This window comes from Arachis hypogaea, chromosome 14 (genome assembly GCF_003086295.3).
Source record: "Arachis hypogaea cultivar Tifrunner chromosome 14, arahy.Tifrunner.gnm2.J5K5, whole genome shotgun sequence".
NCBI lineage: Eukaryota > Viridiplantae > Streptophyta > Magnoliopsida > Fabales > Fabaceae > Arachis > Arachis hypogaea.
In genome coordinates, this window is record NC_092049.1 from 92309474 (window position 1) to 92326245 (window position 16772).

General features: G+C 39.3%; 1 non-coding gene across 1 annotated transcript; it reads right to left on the reverse strand.

Annotated features, from left to right (window-relative positions):
• Nucleotides 1-10804: 10804 nt before the first annotated feature.
• Nucleotides 10805-10912, reverse strand: LOC112745702 (small nucleolar RNA R71). Its single transcript, XR_003173616.1, has one exon. It is a non-coding gene; the product is annotated as a small nucleolar RNA R71 (small nucleolar RNA).
• Between the last annotated feature and the right edge of the window lie 5860 nt (nucleotides 10913-16772).

Below are 16772 nucleotides of genomic sequence, written 5' to 3' on the forward strand. Positions count from 1 at the left end.
AATCCCTTTTTGGCCCAAATCCAAGTACAGACAGCATAGACCAGATGTTATAAAGTGTGGGAATGCATCCATTCAAAGAGAGCTCGCATATTTTATTTTTCAATGATTTAGATTTAGTTGAGAGGGAGATCTTCTCCTCTCTCTCTCTTAGGATTTAGGATTTCTTCTTGTTTTAAGAGTGACTCGCAATCCAGGTTTTACGTTTCTTTGTTTTAGCTTCCTTTTACTTTTATTTATTCCAGCACTTGAATTGATCAGTGAATTTATGAATTTCTTCCATGTTATAGATTGTTATCTGAATTAATAATATTTGAGGTATTTTCAGTTTATGATTATTCTCTTTGATTTAAGTTACCATTGCTTCCCATCTAAGGATATTTTTATTATTCCAGCAATTTTACTTTTTCCCCTTTTGGCCCTGGTTAAGAATTCAGTAACTCAACAGTTATTAAACTCAACATAATTGATAATCGTTATCTTGCTAATTGAGCTGAACTTAAGTAATCCCAGCCTTTTCTTAAGAAATAAATAGGATTCAAAGGTCAATTTAATTAGTCCCTTGACTTTCGTTTGCTTTAGTAAAGGTTGACCAAGTGGAATTCAGATTCAACTTTCATTATAGTTGAGAGAGATAACTAAGTTGGACCTCTAATTTCTCTTACCTTGCCAAAAGCTTGCTTTACAGTATTTATTTATTTTAATTGCCATTTACTTTACTTGTCATTTAAATTACTTGCTTCTCATCTTCTAAACCCCGATTACAACCTTTATAGCCAATAATAAGAACATACTTCCTCGCAGTTCCTTGAGAAGATGACCCGAGGTTTGAATACTCGGTTAACAATTTCTAAAGGGGTTTGTTGCTTGTGACACCCAAAACGTTTGTACGAAGGGATTTTTGTCGGTTTAGAGACTATATCTACAACGCAACTGTTTTTATGAATCTCTTTACTGGTAAAAACCCCGACGTCAGTCTTCCATTAGAAATTTGGAGGCACAGGTGGGTCAGCTGAGTAAAAAGATCACTGAAACTCCTCCCAGTACTCTCCCAAGCAATACAGAAGAAAATCCCAAGAGAGAGTGCAAGGCCATAACCATGACCAACATGGGCGAACCTGTATAGAGTGAGGAGGACGTGAGTCCCAGTGAGAAAAGCCTCATGGGATGTCCTCTAGATAGAAAGGAGTTTCCCTTTGAGGAACCAAAGGAATCTGAGGCTCATACAGAGACCATAGAGATTCCATTGAATTTCCTTCTGCCATTCATGAGCTCTAATGAATATTCTTCCTCTGAAGAGGATGAAGACATCACTGAAGAGCAAGTTGCTAAGTATCTAGGAGCAATCATGAAGCTGAATGCCAAGTTATTTGGTAATGAGACTTGGGAGGATGAACCCCCTTGTTCACCAATGAACTGAACGCATTAATGAGGCAGACATTACCCCAGAAGAAACCGGATCCCGGAAAATTCTTCATACCTTGTACCATAGGCACCATGACCTTTGAAAAGGCTCTGTGTGACCTGGGGTCAGGGATAAACCTCATGCCCCTCTCTGTAATGGAGAAACTGAGAATCTTTGAGGTACAAGCTGCAAGAATCTCACTAGAGATGGCAGATAAATCAATGAAACAGGCTTATGGACTAGTAGAGGACGTGCTAGTGAAGGTTGAAGGCCTTTACATCCTTGTTGATTTCATAATCCTAGACACTGGGAAGGATGAGGATGAATCCATCATCCTTGGCAGACCCTTCCTAGCCACAGCAAAAGCTGTGATTGATGTTGACAGAGGAGAGTTGGTCCTTCAGTTGAATGAGGACTACCTTGTATTTAAGACTCAAGTTTCTCCTTATGTAACCACGGAGAGGAAGCATGAAAAGCTTCTCTCAATACAGAGTCAAACAAAACCCTCACATTCAAACTCTAAGTTTGGTGTTGGGAGGGCACAACCAAACTCTAAGTTTGGTGTTGGGAAGCCACAACCAAACTCTAAGTTTGGTGTTGAGAGGCCCCAACCCTGCTCTGATTATCTGTGAGGCTCCATGAGAGCTCACTGTCAAGCTATTGACATTAAAGAAGCGCTTATTGGGAGGCAACCCAATGTTATTTAATTATATCTATTTATTTTCCATTGTTATTTTATTTTTTCTGTAGGTTGATGATCATGTGAAGCCACAAAAACAACTGAAAAATCAAAAATAGAATGAAAAATAGCATTAAAAATAGCACACTCTGGAGGATAAGCTTACTGGCGTTTAAACGCCAGTAAGAAGCATCAGACTGGCGTTTAACGCCAGAACAGAGCACAAAGTTGGCGTTAAACGCCAAGAAAGGGAGAAAAGCTGGCATTTAACGCCAGAAACAAGCAGCAGTCTGGCGTTAAATGCCAGGATTGCACTCTAAGGGCGTTTTTGCACGCCTCAATGGAGCAGGGATGCTAAGTCCTTGATCCCTTAGGATCTGTGGACCCCACAGGATCCCCACCTACCCCACCTCTTCTTCTCTCTTCTTTACATCTTTTCATAACACTCTTCCCCAAATACCCTTCACCAATCACCTCCATATCTCTTCCCAAATACCCTTCACCAATTACCTCATCCACTTTTCCCCAAAACACCACCTACCTTCAAATTCAAAACCCTTCATCCCTCCTTCAATTTCACACATCACAAACACCTTATACCCCCTTGGCCGAACTCACCTTCACCCTCCATCTCCTCTATTTTCTTCTTCTTCTCCTTCATTCTTCCTTCTTTGCTCGAGGACGAGCAAACACTTTAAGTTTGGTGTGGTAAAAGCATTGCTTTTTATTTTTTCATAACCATTTATGGCACCTAAGGCCGGAGAAACCTCTAGAAAGAGGAAAGGGAAGGCAAAAGCTTCTACCTCTGAGTCATGGGAGATAGAGAGATTCATCTCACAAGCCCATTACTAAAAAAAGGATGGAGCAAACAAGAGAGCCCACTCATGGACCTCAACAAGAGCATGAGGAAATCCCCCATCATGAAATCCCTGAGATGCCTCAAGGGATGCATTTTTCTCCACAAAACTATTGGGAGCAAATCAACACCTCCCTAGGAGAATTAAGTTCCAAAATGGGACAACTAAGGGTGGAGCACCAAGAGCACTCTATCATTCTCCATGAGATTAGAGAAGATCAAAGAGCCATGAGGGAGGAGCAACAAAGGCAAGGAAGAGACATTGAGGAGCTCAAACACTCCATAAGATCTTCAAGAGGAAGAACTAGCCGCCATCACTAAGGTGGACCCGTTCTTTAATTTCCTTGCTCTTTATTTTCTGTTTTCGTTCTCTATGCTTTATTTATATTTGTGTCTTTATTATATGATCATTAGTATCTTAGTGTCTATGCCTTAAAGCTATGAACTTCCTATAAATCCATCACCTTTCTTAAATGAAAAATGTTTTAACCACAAAAGAACAAGAAGTACATGATTTCGAATTCATCCTTGAAATTAGTTTAATTATTTTGATGTGGTGACAATACTTTTTGTTTTCTGAATGAATGCTTGAACAGTGCATATTTTTGAATTTATTGTTTATGAATGTTAAAATTGTTAGCTCTTGAAAGAATGATGAAAAAGGAGAAATGTTATTGATAATCTGAAAAATCATAAAATTGATTCTTGAAGCAAGAAAAAGCAGTGAAAAAGCTTGCAAAAAAAAAGTGGCAAAAAAATAAAGAATAAAGAGAAAAGAAAGAAAAAGAAGAAGCAAGCAAAAAAAGCCAGTAACCCTTTAAACCAAAAGGCAAGGATAGAAAAAGGATCCAAGGCTTTGAGCATTAATGGATAGGAGGGCCTAAAGGAATAAAATCCTAGCCTCAGTGGCTAAACCAAGCTGTCCCTAACCATGTGCTTGTGGCGTGAAGGTGTCAAGTAAAAATCTTGAGACTGAGCGGTTAAAGTCGTGGTCCAAAGCAAAAAGAGTGTGTTTAAGCGCTCTAGACACCTCTAATTGGGGACTCTAGCAAAGCTGAGTCACAATCTGAAAAGGTAATTTATGTATCCGGTGGTAATACTGGAAAACAAAATGCTTAGGGCCATGGCCAAGACTCAATAAGTAGCTGTGTTCAAGAATCAACATACTAAAATAGGAGAGTCAATAACACTATCTAAATTATGAGTTCCTATAGATGCCAATCATTCTGAACTTCAAAGGATAAAGTGAGATGCCAAAACTGTTCAGAAGCAAAAAGCTACTAGCCCCGCTCATCTAATTAAACTGATCTTCATAGATGTTTTCGGAATCAATTGTATATTCTCTTCTTTTTATCCTATTTTGTTTATAGTTGCTTGGGGACAAGCAACAATTTAAGTTTGGTGTTGTGATGAGCGGATAATTTATACGCTTTTTAGCACTATTTTTAGGTAGTTTTTAGTATAATTTAGTTAGTTTTATTATATTTTTATTAGTTTTTAAATAAAAATCACATTTCTGGACTTTACTATGAGTTTGTGTGTTTTTTTGTGATTTCAGCTATTTTCTGGCTGAAATTGAGGGACCTGAGCAAAAATCTGATTCAGAGGCTAAAAAAGGACTGCAGATGCTGTTGGATTCTGACCTCCCTGCACTCGAAGTGGCTTTTCTGGAGCTACAGAAGCCCAATTGGCGCGCTCTTATTTGCGTTGGAAAGTAGACATCATGGGCTTTTCTTCAATATATAATAGTCCATACTTTGCTTGAGATTTGATGGCCCAAACCGGCGTTTAAAGTCAGCCTAAAATTTCTGGCGTAAAACGCCCAAACTGGCACCAGAATTGGAGTTAAACACCCAAACTGGCACCAAAGCTGGCGTTTAACTCCAGGAACAGCCTATGCAAGAAAAAGCTTTAATGCTCAGCCCAAGCACACACCAAGTGGGCCCCGGAAGTGGATTTCTGCATCATTTACTTATTTCTGTAAACCCCGGGCTACTAGTTCATTATAAATAGGACCTTTTACTATTGTATTTTGATCCTTTATCTTTTGATCATCTTTGATCTTGGGATCACTTTTGATCTCTTGATCACGTTTTGGGGGCTGGCCATTTGACCATGCCTGGACCTTCATTACTTTTGTATTTTCAACGGTGGAGTTTCTACACCCCATAGATTAAGGTGTGGAGCTCTGCTGTTCTTCATGAATTAATGCAATTACTACTATTTTCTATTCAATTCAAGCTTATTCTTGTTCTAAGAAATACATTCGCACTTCAACATGATGAATGTGATGATCAAGTGACACTCATCACCATTATCACTTATGAACGCGTGCCTGACAACCACTTCCGTTCTACCTGAAAATAAGCTTGAATGCATATCTCTTGGCCTCCTGGTTCACGACGCATGGTTGCCTCTCCTGACAACAGAGCCTTCCATTACGTAAGATCAGAGTCTTCGTGGTATAAGCTAGAATCAATTGGCAGCATTCTTGAGATCCGGTAATCTCCGTGGGATCGACCCTTACTCACATAAGGTATTACTTGGACGACCCAGTGCACTTGCTGGTTAGTTGTGCGAAATTGCAAAAGTGTGATTGTAATTTCGTGTACCACCTTGGGAATCCCTTTTTCACTGTGTGCCTTCTACACAGATATCTAAGAGCACCTGATCCAATCTCTGATCATGGTTGACTCTCCTAGTGTAAGGATGAGGATCTCCTTGCAATAGAGGCAAGTTGAACGCTATTCTTACACTTTCCGGGTTGAAATTTATGATTCTTCCTCGGACTATGGTGATCCAATTCCTTGGATTTGGGTTCACACTAGTGTCATGGTTTTTAGTAACCCATGCATTAGCATAGAACTCTTGCACCATGAGAATTCTAACCTCTTGGATGGGATTGGTTAGGACTTCCTAACATCTTCTCCGGATCTCTCTTTGGGTTTGCAGATACTCATTCTTCTTATGCATGAAAGGGACCTCAGAGATCACTTTCTTCTCAGCCACTACTTCATAGAAGTGGTCTTGGTGGGCTTTGGTGATGAATCTCTCCATCTCTCAAGATTCAGAGGGATTGGCTACTGCCTTTCCTTTTCTCTTCTTAGAGGAGTCTCCAACCTTGGGTGCCATGAATGGTAATAGAAAGGAAAAAAGCTATCTTTTCCAATACCAAACTTAAAACTTTTCTCTTCCTCAAGCAGAAATAGAAGAATGGAGAAGAAGAAGAAGAAGAAAATAGAGAGAGAGAGAGAGAGAGAGAGAGAGAGAGAGAGAAAGAGAGAAAGGGAGAGAGAGGGCTCAGCCTTGTGGGGTGGAGAAGGTATGAGAGGTGTGTGTATGAAGGGTGATGGAGTGGGATATTTATGGGAGTAGGTAGGGCTTGGGTTCGGCCATAGGGTGGGTTTGGGTAGGAAATTTGATTTTTGAAGTGGGTGGGGGTAGGTGGGAGTTATAATAGTTTGGGGAAATGAAATGGATGTGATTGGGCTAGGGTTTTTGGGGAAGTGTGTATGGGAAAGTGGAAAAGTAGGTGGGGTTCAGTGGGATAGGTGAAGATTCTATGAGACCCACAATTCCTGAGAGGCTAGGGAATTGCAGATTCCTTGCTTCTCTGCATTGGCATTTGAACACCCAGGGGTTGCTCCCTGGCTGGCGTTCAATACCAGTAATGCTTCTCTCTTGGGGCGTTGAATGCCCAGGAGGGCTTCTGATGAGCGGATAATTTATACGCTTTTTGGCATTGTTTTTAGTATGTTTTTAGTAGAATCTAGTTACTTTTAGGGATGTTTTCATTAGTTTTTATGTTAAATTCACATTTTTGGATTTTACTATGAGTTTGTGTGTTTTTCTATGATTTCAGGTATTTTCTGGTTGAAATTGAGGGACTTGAGCAAAAATCAGATTCAGAAGTTGAAGAAGGACTGCTGATGCTGTTGGATTCTGACCTCCCTGCACTCAAAGCGGATTTTCTGGAGCTACAGAACTCAAATAGGCGCGCTTCCAATTGCGTTAGAAAGTAGACATCCAGGGCTTTCCAGAAATATATAATAGTCCATACTTTGCCTGAGTTTAGATGACGCAAACTGGCGTTCAACGCCAGCTCTCTGCCCAATTCTGGCGTCCAGCGCCAGAAACAAGTTGCAAAGTGGAGTTCAACGCCCAAACTGGCACAAAAGCTGGCGTTCAACTCCAAGAAGGACCTCTACACGTGCAACACTCAAGCTCAGCCCAAGCACACACCAAGTGGGCCCCAGAAGTGGATTTATGCATCAATTACTTACTTCTGTAAACCCTAGTAGCTAGTTTATTATAAATAGGACTTTTTACTATTGTATTAGACATCCTGGATTGTATTTTGATCCTGTGATCAAGTCTTGGTTACTCCGGTTCCCCTCTGGGGCCAAGACCAATGAACTCCATTATCACTTATGTATTTTCAACGGTAGAGTTTCTGCACTCCATAGATTAAGGTGTGGAGCTCTGCTGTTCCTCAAGGATTAATGCAAAGTACTACTGTTTTCTATTCAATTCATCTTATTTCGCTTCTAAGATATTCATTCGCACTTCAACCTGAATGTGATGAACGTGACAATCATCATCATTCCCTATGAACACGTGCCTGACAACCACTTCCGTTCTACATTAGATTGAATGAGTATCTCTTAGATCTCTTAATCAGAATCTTCGTGGTATAAGCTAGATTGATGGCGGCATTCATGAGAGTCCGGAAAGTCTAAACCTTGTCCGTGGTATTCCGAGTAGGACTCTGGGATTGAATGACTGTGACGAACTCCAAACTCGTGAGTGCTGGGCGTAGTGACAGACGCAAAAGGATAGTAAATTCTATTCCTGTATGATCGAGAACCTCCAAGATGATTAGCCATGCAGTGACAGCGCATCGGACCATTTTCACAGAGAGGAATAGGATGCAACCATCGACAAGGGTGATGCCTCCAGACGATTAGCCGTGCTATGACAGAGCATTTGGACCATTTTACCGAGAGGATTGAAAGTAGCCATTGGCACCGGTGACATCCTTACATAAAGCCAGCCATAGAAAGGAGTAAGACTGATTGGATGAAGACAGTAGGAAAGCAGAGGTTCAGAGGAATGAATGCATCTCTATACGCTTATCTGAAATTCTCACCAATGATTTACATAAGTATTTCTATCCTTATTTTAGTATTAATTTCGAAAACTCCATAACTATTTTATATCCGCCTGATTGAGATTTACAAGGTGACCATAGCTTGCTTCATACCAACAATCTCCGTGGGATCGACCCTTACTCACGTAAGGTTTATTACTTGGACGACCCAGTGCACTTGCTGGTTAGTTATGCGAAGTTGTGAAGATATGTTTAGACCATGGTTCTGTGCATCCGTTTTTGGTGCCATCGCCAGGGAATCAATTTCGAACAATAATTCACAACCTGAGTAACAATTTCGCATACCAAGTTTTTGGCGCCGTTGCTGGGGATTGTTCGAGTTTGGACAACTGACGGTTCATCTTGTTGCTCAGATTGGGTAACTTTCTTTTCGTTTTCTTTTCAAAAAGTTTTCAAAAATCTTTCAAAAAATCCCTTTTAAAAATTTCTCCCTTGTTTTCGAAAAAAATTTTTAAAATAAAAATGTTTTCAAAAAAATATATTTTTCTTCAGAATTTTTAAGAATGAATTCTAGTGTTTCATGAAGCATGTTGAAGTCTGGCTGGCTGTAAAGCCATGTCTAATTCTTCTGGATAGGGCATGTCAGCCATGTCATGTCTGAGTTACATACTAAAGCTTGGCTGGCTATTAAGCCATGCCTAACCCTTTGATTGGAGCTTTAGTCTAAAGAGCATAAGATTCCTAAAATTCATATTAAAAATTTTGGAATCCTTATTTTTCTTTTTCAAAATGATTTTCGAAAAAAATACAAAAAAATTAGAAAATCATAAAAATCAAAAATATTTTTTGTGTTTCTTGTTTGAGTCTTGAGTCATGTTATAAGTTTGGTGTCAATTGCATGTTCATCTTGCATTTTTCGAAAAAATTCATGCATTCATAGTGTTCTTCATGATCTTCAAGTTGTTCTTGGTAAGTCTTCTTGTTTGATCTTTGCATCTGCATGTTTTGTGTCTTTTCTTGTTTTTCATATGCATTCCTGAATTCTTTATGTCTAAGCATTAAAGAATTCTAAGTTTGGTGTCTTGCATGTTTTCTTTGCATTAAAAATTTTTCAAAAATATGTTCTTGATGTTCATCATGATCTTCATAGTGTTCTTGGTGTTCATCTTGACATTCATAGCATTCTTGCATGCATTCATTGTTTTGATCCATAACTTTCATGCATTGCATCATTTTTCTTGTTTTTCTCTCTCATCATAAAAATTCAAAAATCAAAAAAATTATCTTTCCTTTTTTCTCTCATAAAATTCGAAAATTTGGATTGACTTTTTCAAAAATTTTCAAAATTCAATTGTTTCTTATGAGTCAAATCAAATTTTCAATTTAAAAATCTTATCTTTTTCAAAATCTTTTTCAAAAATCAAATCTTTTTCATTTTTCTTAGTTATTTTCGAAAATTTCAAAAATATTTCTCAAAAATCTTTTTCTTAATTTTACATCATATTTTCGAAAATAACATCACCAATTAATGTTTTGATTCAAAAATTTTAAGTTTGTTACTTACTTGTTAAGAAAGATTCAAACTTTAAGTTCTAGAATCATATCTTGTGATTTCTTGTGAATTAAGTCATTAATTGAGATTTTAAAAAAATCAAATCTTTTTCAAAAACTAATTTCTATCATATCTTTTCAAAAATATCTTCTTATCTTACCTTTTTCAAAAAAAAGTGATTGCAAAATATCTTTTCTAACTTCCTAACTTCTTATCTTTTCAAAATTTGTTTCAACTAACTAACTAACTTTTTGTTTGTTTCTTATCCTTTTCAAAACCACCTAACTAACTCTCTCTCTCTCTCTCTAATTTTCGAAAATATCTTCCCTCTTTTTCAAAAAATTCTTTTTAATTAACTAATTATTTTAATTTTTGATTTTTTTTATTTTCGAAAATTACTAACCTTTTTCAAAAAAACTATTTTCGAAAATCACTAACTCTTTTTCAAAAATTATTTTCGAAATTCTCCCTCTCTCATCTCATTCTAATTATTTATTCATCTACTAACATCTCTTCCTCACATCACTCACCAAATTTGAACCCCCTCTTCCATTTGTGTTCGAATTTTTTCTTCTTCTTTTCTTCTACTCACACAGGGACCTCTATACTGTGGTATAAAGGATCCCTATTATTATTATTATTATTTTTTTCTGTGCCCTCTTCTTTGTCATATGAGCAGGAGCAAGGACAAGAATATTCTTGTTGAAGCAGATCCAGAACCTGAAAGGACTCTGAAGAGGAAACTAAGAGAAGCTAAATTACAACAATCCAGAGATAACCTCTCAGAAATTTTCGAACAGGAAGAGGAGATGGCAGCCGAAAATAATAATAATGCAAGGAGGATGCTTGGTGACTTTACTGCACCAAATTCCAATTTACATGGAAGAAGCATCTCCATTCCTGCCATTGGAGCAAACAACTTTGAGCTGAAACCTCAATTAGTTTCTCTGATGCAGTAGAACTGCAAGTTTCATGGACTTCCATCTGAAGATCCTTTTCAGTTCTTAACTGAATTCTTGCAGATATGTGATACTGTTAAGACTAATGGAGTAGATCCTGAAGTCTACAGGCTCATGCTTTTCCCTTTTGCTGTAAGAGACAGAGCTAGAGTGTGGTTGGACTCTCAACCCAAAGACAGCTTGAACTCTTGGGATAAGCTGGTCACGGCTTTCTTAGCCAAGTTCTTTCCTCCTCAAAAGCTGAGCAAGCTTAGAGCTGATGTTCAAACCTTCAGACAGAAAGAAGGTGAATCCCTCTATGAAGCTTGGGAAAGATACAAGCAGCTGACCAAAAAGTGTCCTTCTGACATGCTTTCAGAATGGACCATCCTGGATATATTCTATGATGGTTTATCTGAGCTATCAAAGATGTCATTGGATACTTCTGCAGGTGGATCCATTCACCTAAAGAAAACGCCTGCAGAAGCTCAAGAACTCATTGACATGGTTGCTAATAACCAGTTTATGTACACTTCTGAGAGGAATCCTGTGAGTAATGGGACGCCTATGAAGAAGGGAGTTCTTAAAATTGATACTCTGAATGCCATATTGGCTCAGAATAAAATATTGACTCAGCAAGTCAATATGATTTCTCAGAGTTTGAATGGAATGCAAGCTGCATCCAACAGTACTCAAGAGGCATCTTCTGAAGAAGAAGCTTATGATCCTGAGAACCCTACAATAGCAGAGTTAAAATACATGGGTGAACCATATGGAAACACCTACAATCCATCATGGAGAAATCACCCAAATCTCTCATGGAAGGATCAAAAGCCTCAACAAGGCTTTAATAATGGTGGAAGAAACAGGTTTAGCAATAGCAAGCCTTTTCCATCATCCACTCAGCAACAGACAGTGAATTCTGAGCAGAATCCATCTAGCTTAGCAAATTCAGTCTCTGATCTATCTAAGGCCACTGTGAGTTTCATGAATGAAACAAGGTCTTCCATTAGAAATTTGGAAGCACAAGTGGGCCAGCTGAGTAAAAGGATCACTGAAATCCCTCCTAGTACTCTCCCAAGCAATACAGAAGAGAATCCAAAAGGAGAGTGCAAGGCCATTGAATTAATTACCATGGCCGAACCCATAAGAGAAGAGAAGGACGTGAATCCCAAGGAGGAAGACCTCCTGGGACGTCCAGTGATCAATAAGGAGCTTCCCTCTGAGGAACCTAAGGAATCTGAGACTCATCTGGAGACCATAGAGATTCCATTGAACCTCCTTATGCCATTCATGAGCTCTGATGAGTATTCTTCTTCTGAAGAGAATGAGGATGTTACTGAAGAGCAAGCTGCCAAGTTCCTTGGTGCAATCATGAAGCTAAATGCCAAATTATTTGGTATTGAAACTTGGGAAGATGAACCTCCCTTGTTCACCAATGAACTAAGTAATCTGGATCAACTGACGTTGCCTCAGAAGAGACAGGATCCTGGAAAGTTTATAATACCTTGTACCATAGGCACCATGATCTTTAAGGCTCTGTGTGACCTTGGTTCAGGAATAAACCTCATGCCCCTCTCTGTAATAGAGAAACTGGGAATCTATGGGGTGCAAGCTGCTAAAATCTCATTAGAGATGGCAGACAATTCAAGAAAATAGGCTTATGGACAAGTAGAGGACGTGTTAGTAAAGGTTGAAGGCCTTTACATCCCTGCTGATTTCATAGTCCTGGATACTGGAAAGGAAGAGGATGAATCCATCATCCTAGGAAGACCTTTCCTAGCCACAGCAAGAGCTGTGATAGATGTGGACAGAGGAGAATTGATCCTTCAATTAAATAAGGACAACCTGGTGTTTACAACTCAAGGATCTCTCTCTGCATCCATGGAGAGGAAGCAGAAAAAGCTTCTCTCAAAGCAGAGTCAACCAAAGCCCCCACAGTCAAACTCTAAGTTTGGTGTTGGGAGGCCACAACCAAACTCTAATTTTGGTGTCAAACCCCCATATCCAAACTCCAAGTTTGGTGTTGGGAGGTCTCAACAAAGCTCTGCACATCTGTGAGGCTCCATGAGAGCCCACTGTCAAGCTATTGACATTAAAGAAGCACTTGTTGGGAGGCAACCCAATGTTTATTTATCTAATTTTGTTTTTGTTTTTCATGTTTTCTTAGGTTCATGATCATGTGGAGTCACAAAATAAACGAAAAATTTAGAAACAGAATCAAAAACAGCGAAAGAAAAATCACACCCTGGAGGAAGCACCTGTCTGGCGTTCAACGCCAGAACAGAGCATGGTTCTGGCGCTGAACGCCCAAAATGGGCAGTATCTGGGCACTGAACGCCCAAAATGGACAGCATCTGGGAGCTGAACGCCAGAACTGCACCCTGGAGAAGAGCTGGCGCTGAACACCCAGAACAAGCATGGTTCTGGTGTTCAACGCCAGAAATAGGCAACAAATGGGTGTTGAACGCCCAAAATGGGCACCAACCTGGCGCTGAACACCCAGAGTTGTGTGCAAGGGCATTTTACATGCCTAATTTGGTGCAATGTTGTAATTCCTTGAACACCTCAGGATCTGTGGACCCCACAGGATCATCTCCGGATCTGTGAATCTCACAGGATCCCCACCCACCTCACCCTCTCTCTCTCCATTCATGGTCATTCCTTCTGTCATCCATTCACCACTCACATCCATACACACATCCCTCTATCTCCTCCATATCTTCTTCTTCTTCATCTATTCTTTCTTCTCTTGCTCGAGGGCGAGCAATATTCTAAGTTTGGTGTGGTAAAAGCATAAGCTTTTTGTTTTTCCATTACCATTAATGGCACCTAAGGCCAGAGAAACCTCAAGAAAGAGGAAAAGGAAGACAAATGCTTCCACCTCTGAGCCATGGGAGATGGAAAGATTCATCTCACAAGCCCATCACTAAGAAAAGGATGGAGCAAACAAGAGAGCACATTCATGAATCTCAACAGGCACATGAAGAAGCTCATCATCAAGAAATCCCTGAGATACATCAAGGGATGCACTTGCCTCCACAGAATTTTTGGGAGAAAATCAACACCTCCCTAGGAGAATTAAGTTCCAACATGGGACAATTAAGGGTGGAACATCAAGAACACTCCATCATCCTTCATGAAATTAGAGAAGATCAAAAAGCAATGAGGGAGGAGCAACAAAGACAAGGAAGAGACATAGAAGAGCTCAAGGACATCATTGGTTCCTCAAGAAGAAAACGCCACCATCACTAAGGTGGACTCATTCCTTGTTCTTACATTCTCTGTTTTTCGTTTTCTATGTTAAGTGCTTATCTGTGTTTATGTCTTCATTACATGATCATTAGTAGTTAGTAACTATGTCTTAAAGTTATGAATGTCCTATGAATCCATCACCTCTCTTAAATGAAAAATGTTTTAATTCAAAAGAACAAGAAGTACAGGAGTTTCGAATTTATCCTTGAACTTAGTTTAATCATATTGATGTGGTGACAATGCTTCTTGTTTTCTGAATGAATGCTTGAACAGTGCATATGTCTTTTGAAGTTGTTGTTTAAGAATGTTAAATATGTTGGCTCTTGAAAGAATGATGACAAGGAAACATGTTATTTGATAATCTGAAAAGTCATAAAAATGATTCTTGAAGCAAGAAAAAGCAGCAAAGAACAAAGCTTGCAGAAAAAAAAACAGGCGAAAAAAAAGAAAATAGAAAGAAAAAGAAAAAGCAAGCAGAAAAAGCCAAAGCTCTTAAAACCAAGAGGCAAGAGCAAAAAGCCAATAACCCTTAAAACCAAAAAGCAAGGGTAAATAAAGAGAATCCCAAGGCTTTGAGCATCAGTGGATAGGAGGGCCTAAAGGAATAAAATCCTGGCCTAAGCAGCTAAACCAAGCTGTCCCTAACCATGTGCTTGTGGCGTGTAGGTGTCAAGTGAAAACTTGAGACTGAGCGGTTAAAGTCAAGGTCCAAAGCAAAAAAAGAGTGTGCTTAAGAACCCTGGACACCTCTAATTGGGGACTTTAGCAAAGCTGAGTCACAATCTGAAAAGGTTCACCCAATTATGTGTCTGTGGCATTTATGTATCCGGTGGTAATATTGGAAAACAAAGTGCTTAGGGCCACAGCCAAGACTCATAAAGAAGCTGTGTTCAAGAATCATCATACTGAACTAGGAGAATCAATAACACTATCTGAACTCTGAGTTCCTATAGAAGCCAATCATTCTGAACCTCAATGGATAAAGTGAAATGCCAAAACTATTCAAGAGGCAAAAAGCTACAAGTCCCGCTCATCTGATTGGAGCTATGTTTCATTGATAGTTTGGAATTTATAGTATATTCTCTTCTTTTTATCCTACTTGATTTTCAGTTGCTTGGGGACAAGCAACAATTTAAGTTTGGTGTTGTGATGAGCGGATAATTTATACGCTTTTTGGCATTGTTTTTAGTATGTTTTTAGTAGAATCTAGTTACTTTTAGGGATGTTTTCATTAGTTTTTATGTTAAATTCACATTTCTGGACTTTACTATGAGTTTGTGTGTTTTTCTGTGATTTCAGGTATTTTCTGGCTGAAATTGAGAGACTTGAGCAAAAATCAGATTCAGAGGTTGAAGAAGGACTGCTGATGCTGTTGGATTCTGACCTCCCTGCACTCAAAGTAAACTTTCTGGAGCTACAGAACTCAAAATGGCACGCTTCTAATTGCATTGGAAAGTAGACATCCAGGGCTTTCCAGCAATATATAATAGTCCATACTTTGCCTGAGTTTAGATGACGCAAACTGGCATTCAATGCCAGCTCTCTGCCCAATTCTGGCGTCCAGCGTCAGAAACAAGTTGCAAAGTGGAGTTCAACGCCCAAACTGGCACAAAAGCTGGCGTTCAACTCCAAGAAGGACCTCTACACGTGCAACACTCAAGCTCAGCCCAAGCACACACCAAGTGGGCCCTGGAAGTGGATTTATGCATCAATTACTTACTTCTGTAAACCCTAGTAGCTAGTTTATTATAAATAGGACTTTTTACTATTGTATTAGACATCCTGGATTGTATTTTGATCATGTGATCAAGTCTTGGTTACTCCAGTTCCCTTCTGGGGCCGAGACCAATGAACTTCATTATCACTTATGTATTTTCAACGGTAGAGTTTCTGCACTCCATAGATTAAGGTGTGGAGCTCTGCTGTTCCTCAAGGATTAATGCAAAGTACTACTGTTTTCTATTCAATTCATCTTATTTCGCTTCTAAGATATTCATTCGCACTTCAACCTGAATGTGATGAACGTGCCAATCATCATCATTCCCTATGAACGCGTGCCTGACAACCACTTCCGTTCTACATTAGATTGAATGAGTATCTCTTAGATCTCTTAATCAGAATCTTCGTGGTATAAGCTAGATTGATGGCGGCATTCATGAGAGTCCGGAAAGTCTAAACCTTGTCCGTGGTATTCCGAGTAGGACTCTGGGATTGAATGACTGTGATGAACTTCAAACTCGTGAGTGCTGGGCGTAGTGACAGACGCAAAAGGATAGTAAATTCTATTCCAGTATGATCGAAAACCTCCAAGATGATTAGCCATGCAGTGACAGCGCATCGGACCATTTTCACAGAGAGGAATAGGATGCAACCAACGACAAGGGTGATGCCTCCAGACGATTAGCCGTGCTGTGACAGAGCATTTGGACCATTTTCCCGAGAGGATTGAAAGTAGCCATTGGCACCGGTGACATCCTTACATAAAGCCAGCCATAGAAAGGAGTAAGACTGATTGGATGAAGACAGCAGGAAAGCAGAGGTTCAGAGGAATGAATGCATCTCCATACGCTTATCTGAAATTCTCACCAATGATTTACATAAGTATTTCTATCCTTATTTTAGTATTAATTTCGAAAACTCCATAACTATTTTATATCCGCCTGACTGAGATTTACAAGGTGACCATAGCTTGCTTCATACCAACAATCTCCGTGGGATCGACCCTTACTCACGTAAGGTTTATTACTTGGACGACCCAGTGCACTTGCTGGTTAGTTATGAAAAGTTGTGAAGATATGTTTAGACCATGGTTCTGTGCATCCGTTTTTGGTGCCATCTCCAGGGAATCAATTTCGAACAATAATTCACAACCTGAGTAACAATTTCGCATACCAGCTTCCTTACTGGCGTTCAACTTTAACACTCTTTACGAAGTGTTCTGTTTTCACTGCTGTGAATTCTGTCTCTTGACTGATGCACA